Below are 7,066 nucleotides of genomic sequence, written 5' to 3'. Positions count from 1 at the left end.
TGGGCAGGACAGGAAGAAAACTTTTTCTTGACTGGTGCCTCAGGATCTGTAATGTTCACCTGGCCCACTGTAGGACGGCACTTCCGACGATGCAGCACTGCCTCGGTACTGCAATGGAGTGTCAGCCTGGATTATATGGACAGGACTTGAGCTTCAACCCACAACCTTCGAGTTGTTTGTAAGGCACTGGAAACTTTGCTCTGGCAGTTCATGACCTTGCCTGAACCCTTCATTAGATCCCCGCCGTATAATTACTCACGAACACGGATTATCATTTATTCTCTCAGCCCCGAAGTGTGCTTTTAGTTAACCAATATCATGTTATGTTATATTCCTATTTTTCATATCGATGGCATTTCAGTACTCCTTGAATCATTTAGACCAGCTAATCCTCTGCGAAGTTGTAGTGTTTAAAAAAAAATCTCAGCATTTTGATGACTTGGGCAAAAATTACATTAGTTTTCCAGTGAGCAAACCCTAATTGAACATGACACCAAAATCCTTATTTACTTAAAGCCTCCAGCCTTGATTGGGTGCTCGGTGTTTTATCTAAAGGTCACCCTGCGCACATGCAGACTGCCCCAGTTGTACTGTCAGTACCAGTCTGATACCAGCACCATTTATGAGCAAGCGACTGCAGTTATACTGCCTTTTTGCATCGTTCAGATTCGGGGAAAGCGCAGTGGGGGAACAAATAAATACTCTGCTTCCTGGCTCCGATTTCCAGTGAAATTCGTATCATTAGAAATATGAAGCTGAACATCCCGAGTTCCTTTTTAAACTTTAGTATAAGATTCTGAAGGGGCTTGACAGGGTAGATGCAGAGAGGATGTTTCCCCTCCTGGGGGAATCTAGAACTAGGGGGCATAATTTCAGAATAAGGGGGCACCCTTTTAAATCGGAAATTAGGAGGAATTTCTTCTCTCAGAGGGTTGCGAATCTGTGGCATTCTCTTCCCCAGAGAGCCGTGGAGGCTGGGTCATTGAATATATTTAAGGTGGAGATAGACAGATTTTTGAACGATAAGGGAGTCAATGGTTATGGGGATAGTGCAGGAAAGTGGAGTTGAGGTCGATGATCAGCCATGATCTTATTGAATGGCGGAGCAGGCTCGAGGCGCCAAATGACCTACTCCTGCTCCTCCGTTTTATGTTCTTATGTAACTATATATTTTTAAAAAATCAACTTCAATCAGTTTGCAATTATGTTATTGCTGACTCTCGGCATCAGGCTGATTGAAACCGCTTGCAACAGCGAGAGAAACTCCAAATTGATGCAAGTTTGATACAGTTACACTGGGATTATACCGCGCCTCTTGTACCAGTGCGATTAGCTAGCACAGACTCATGGTATGCAGTATAAGGGCAACACGGGAGGTGTGTGAAGCTGGTCAGTATTAAGGAATTTTAACAGAAAATGCTGGAAATACTCAGCGAGTCAGGCAGCACCCTGGAGAGAAACAAGAGTTAACAGATTGCCAGCCTCCGCACTATTTTGTGTCAGTATTCAGGATATTGGTTCGACACCTTCTCCGAGGCCAGGGCAATGTCTCTGGTGGTGGAGGGGCAAGGCGGCAATTCAATAGCGGGGTTCTTACATTAGAAACTTGAAAGTGGTCCAGCAGACTGCGGGAGGAGTTCAGATGAAGAATACACACCCAAAACATTAACTTGTCTTTTCACTTTATTGACGCTGACTGAAATTTCCAGCATTTTCCGTTTCTGGTCCAGTCGGGTGGCGTAGTTACTTTTTAAAGATTTTTAAAGTTACCTGTTTTAAAGATTGGCGCTTGCACGAGTTGCAACAATCAGTGTGAAGCCAAACTGGCGGCGATAGCACCAGTGTCACACCAGCACCAGTGTCACACCAGTGTCACACCAGCACCAGTGTCACACCAGCACCAGTGGCTGCGGCTGGACGGCAGCTCCCCATCTCAGCTCAGTCGCTTCAGTCTCCGTGTGCAGCCACCAGCACCTGGGCTTAGACAGTCCGACTGCAATTCGGGCTCTCTGGGCCGGCAGAAAGCTCTGGGTTTGTTTCTTTCACTGCACCACAGCATCATGTTCAATCATCGAATGATGCTGCACAGAAGGAGGCCATTCGGCCCATTGTGCCTGTGCCGGCTCTTTGAGAGAGTTAGCCAATCAGCCTCGCTCCCCCACCCTTTCCCCAGAGCCCTGCAACATTTCCCCCTTCAACTATATACCCAATTCCCTTTTGAAAGTTACTATTGAATCTGCTCCCACCGCCCTTTCAGACAGCGCATTCCAGATCACAACAACTCGCTGCGTAAAAAAAACTCTCCTCATCTCCCCTCTGGCTCTTATACCAATGACCATAAATTTGTGTCCTCGGGTTACCGATCCTTCTGCCGCTAGAAACAGTTTCTCTTTATTTACTGTATTAATATGCTTCATAATTTTGACTCCTACATTAAATCTGCTCTTAACCTTCTCTGCTTTAAGGAGAACAACCCCAGCTTCTCCAGTCTCTCCCAATAACTGAAGTCCCTCATCCCTGACACCATTCTAGTAAATCTCCTCCGCACCCCCTCCAAGGCCTTGACATCCTTCCTAAAGTGTGATGCCCAGAGTTGGGCACAATACTCCAGCTGAGGCCTAACCCGTGATTTATAAATGTTTAGTATAACTTCCTTGCTTTTGTGCCCTATGTCCCTGTTTATCCGTTTCGAGAGCACGGTTTGGAAAGCAAAACGTTCGCAAAAACATTGAAGTAAACTGATTTACTTATACACTCTGCAGAAGCTTGAAATGATGCCCTCAGCAATGTTTTGTATATCACTGGGCTGCTGTCGTGGAGTTATACTGTCTGGCGTCAAACTCAAGGCCTTCTCGGAATGGTCTTTGGTCAGATAAACACCCAACTACAGAGGTTTGGATCCGTGGGAAATGGAAATCACTTTCAAATGCCCTTCTGGTGTGAGAATGAGTCAGTTTGACATAGCCTGCACAGTGTGACATAAATAGCTTTTCAGATCAGTTCAGGGAACTCCAATACAACGAGTACAGTGCGATAGCAAAATACTGCGGATGCTGGAAATCCGAAATAACAACAGAAAATGCTGGAAAATCTCAGCAGGCCAGGCAACATCCGTGGAGAGAAAATAGAGTCTTGACAAAGGGTTTGACTCGAAACGTTGACTCTATTTTCTCTCCACGGATGTTGCCTGGCCTGCTGAGTTTTTCCAGCATTTTCTGTTGTTACAACGAGTACAGTATTGTTTTTTAAAAAATATCACTGCAACCCCCCCTGCATCAGTTGGCAAAGAATGGAACGGAGCCCTGGGAAGCAGAAGATCCCAGTTTCTATTCCCGAGTTAGATCATCTCAGCCAGGCCGACAGAAAGGATACTACAATTGCCCTCAGGACCCCTGGGGGAAGGTGGTGAGGGGGGTGGGGAGGGGGAAGCAGATCGTTTATTCAGTGACCCCGCTGGTTATTGGACGTATGGAAGACAGGCGAGGATGGGCTTGGGCTTGGTTGTAATGCCTCTGGCAGTTGAATAGCCGACCAATCGCTGTCCCGCCTCCCTCGTGGAGAATTGCCAATTCAGCGAGGCAGTGTCTGGTGCCTGGTGAGATTGGTTAGACCTCAGCGGGAAGCAACGTCTTGTGGAGAATTGCCAAGAAAAACAAGATGCCAACACTTCATATCTACTTGTATTTTATTTGCCTAAAAGTCATTCCAGAAATGAGGCGGATGAACTGGAGCCGGTGACAGTGACACAGACTGAGACAGAGGTTGTAGCTTTCAGATTGTCTGTAACAGCTCCAGGTTGTTTTAGCACTCCATGACGTGTTATGGGTTGTTTTTTTTGTGACTGTGATTCCCCCCACCACCACCCCCCACACCACCCCCCCCCCCCATTCCCAAATCTCTGTAACTTGGGGCAGATCTGACTTTGTATAAAACACACCATGCCCGTTAATTTTGGTCACTCACTCACAGTGCCCGAATAAGAAGATTTGAAGAAAAATTCACACCCAAACTTAACCTGGGCAACAAGTTTGGGGAGCTCGACGTGAACGTAAAGTATTAATACTTTTATATAATATTAATACAGCGACAGAAATGACACTAAACCAACCTGACACAGACAGCATGGTGAACCTTCTGTATAATTCCGCGCTGTGAAACATATCGCGCTCTTTGAAAGCTATGGTATTTATCTAAACACAGCAGGAGAATTCTGTGGGAACAATCTATTGGAAACTAAACGCGTAGAATGGTTCAGTCCACTCGATGTAATCTATTCTGCTGATACCTTTCTACCCTGTATTTAGAAATAAGCTGAAATAAACTCTGAAATAAACCGTAGTCTCCAATTAGTGTTATTTTGAAAGCTTTTTCTCAGAAAATACCTATTTTAGAGACATTAATATGGTGTGGGTGAGATAGTGACTGAAATTACTTAGGGTCTCAGAACATTGCTCACAGCCAGTGCTAGATATCGGGGAGATGCGTGTCCTGTGCAACGAAATCTTAAATCTATTTATAAAGAATTAATTAACTGTTTTGTTGCACATAATTCAGAGACGAAATCTGCCACAGTTGCAGTTGGGTGATGGAAATGTATCAGGGCGGGGGGGGTCTTTGCAGGTCCCAATGGCTGTCGTTTTAAATAAGTGAGGGGGGTAAAGAAAACATTTTGCCCACGCACTTTTCCGATTAAAATAGTTTGGCAGAAAGAATCCACCGCAAAAACTGAACTCAATGCAACGAGTAAATGGGGCTTGCGGGATTCACTGGGGAAATCGGGGGTTCGAACCATTGTTTTAAGTTTAATGCAACCACCTCAAAGGATTGTGATAAAACTGAGCCGGGGTGCAGCTCATGTCGAGATTCAGCAGGCAGGGAAAGTATAATTATTGGATTCGATGGTGCAATTGGAAAAAAATACAAGTGCCACTGCTGCGAAGCAGCTGATATTTAGAGCAGTATTTTGAGGGCATCCTGTCTGGGAGGGGCGGCTGCAGCGATTGAGATTTATTGCACATCACAACAGAATATAATAGCGCCGGGCAGATTCATAATTGAATAAGTGTCGGGTTGCTTACAATATTTGGCTGGTGCAGTAGAATACCTGAGCCAAGGGGGAGATTACATTTAGGAAAGTGGAAAATGTACCGTGAGTACCAATCTATCCGTAGAATCAACCATGAGATGTCCATTAAAAACACGCTTCTCATTTTAATTCCCCGCCAAGCTCGATTCCCATCACAAGTCGCCAATATAACCACTTGTTCGGTCCCGCTGTTAATCACCCCTCATTTCAACGGGTTTGCCTGACTTCGCTTTCCTTCCTAACCTCTCTCCTTGCCCTATGTTCTGTGTGTGTGTGTGTGTGTGTGTGTCTGAGCCCATTGTATCCCAACATAACTAGGAACAACCGGAGCGCAGCACATCCAATTTTTATGCGGATTGTTTTGGCCTGAAACACGCCGGTGGGGCTGAGAAACCTGGTCCAGTAACTGCGGCCAGCCCCCCGGCTCTGTCCCAGACCACCACACACCCTCCACTCCGGCCGGCACCATGTCTCTCCTCAGTCAGCAGCTCAGTGTTTGCAGACTGCATTCGATTTACAGTCAGAGAGAAGGATTACAAAAGACGTCCTGATTTATGGAGTAAAGCCAGCGTCACCAGATAAAGGTACCACACACACACATATAAATATATATATATATATATATCTGCCTGCATTCAATGCAAGGCACCCGGCCATCGCCAGACTGCTTTGTGCATTGAACTGTCTGCAAGAAGCAATGGGAGAACAGCGGCGGAATAAAGTCGACAACAAATTTGTAATCCTTGAGTTCAGAGCAAGCGCTGCCGATCGGCGGAGAATGAGCTCTGGGTCTGGTCACCCTGCACGGGAAGAGGCCGGATTATGGTGGACAAAATGGAAAAGCGAATCTCAAACCCATAGGTGAGTGTGTGGCCAGAGTTGGATTTCTGACTGCAGACAAATCCCAAGCCATGCAACAATAAATATTTTATTTTGTGAGGCCTGTGAGGCTGCTCTTGGTGCTTAGACCGGTTTGAACAGTTGCTCCCAGGGACCATGACTGACTGCTCTTCTGACATTGTGGCGTTGTGAGATGGTTCAGAGTGGCTGGAGATTGTGTCAACAGGTTGCAGTTTATCAAACCCCGCCAGTGTCATCAGCAGGATTGTTAGACTCACTAACAAATGTTTGTGTTCCACTGAAAGGCCAGTTTCCAACCCAAAAATAATAAATTGTTCCCGTTGAAACAATTCACAAAAATGCGAGCAGGGTTTGATTGAATTAACCGATTTGAAATACTGATCCTTTAGCATTCTCGCTGAAAAAGTCATAGCGTGCTTTTGATCAAACTTTGAACTCTAGCTGGTCCCCAATTTCTGTTAAAGGTTGCATCTTGTAAAAAATATCCGTTGTTCAGTATCCGGTCGGTATAACTGGGGAACTGAGTTGATCCAGAGATAGATTTTAGCTGTTGCCATGTTCCATCGTGTCTGTGCTGTCTGTCTGTGTTTGTGTTGTCTGGTCTGTGTTGTCTGTCTGTATTGTCTGGTCTGTGTTGTCTGTCTGTGTTACATAAGAACATAAGAAATAGGAGCAGGAGTAGGCCAATCGGCCCCTCGAGCCTGCTCCGCCATTCAATAAGATCATGGCTGATCTGATCCTAACCGCCAATCCACTATCACAGAACCATCTCCTGAATCTAACAGAATTAGACACACGAAATAGGAGCAGGATCAGGCTACACGGCCCCTGGGCCCGCTCCGCTACCCACAGGGCCATGACCGATCCGAACCTAGACTCATGTCCAAATTCCTGCCTGCTCCCCATAACCCTTAATTTCCTTTACTTCTAGGAAACTGTCTATTTCTGTTTTAAATTTATGTAATGATGTAGCTTCTACAGCTTTTTGGGGCAGCATATTCCATGGACCTACCACCCTCTGAGTGAAGTAGTTCCTCCTCATCTCAGTTTTGAAAGAGCAGCCCCTTATTCTAAGACTATGCCCCCTAGTTCTAGTTTCACCCATCATCGGGAACATCT

Source organism: Somniosus microcephalus, chromosome 29, assembly GCF_052327205.1.
Source record: "Somniosus microcephalus isolate GS21.2 chromosome 29, FLI_Smic_1.0, whole genome shotgun sequence".
In the NCBI taxonomy this organism is placed as follows: Eukaryota; Metazoa; Chordata; class Chondrichthyes; order Squaliformes; family Somniosidae; genus Somniosus; species Somniosus microcephalus.
This window is presented reverse-complemented; position numbering follows the sequence as displayed.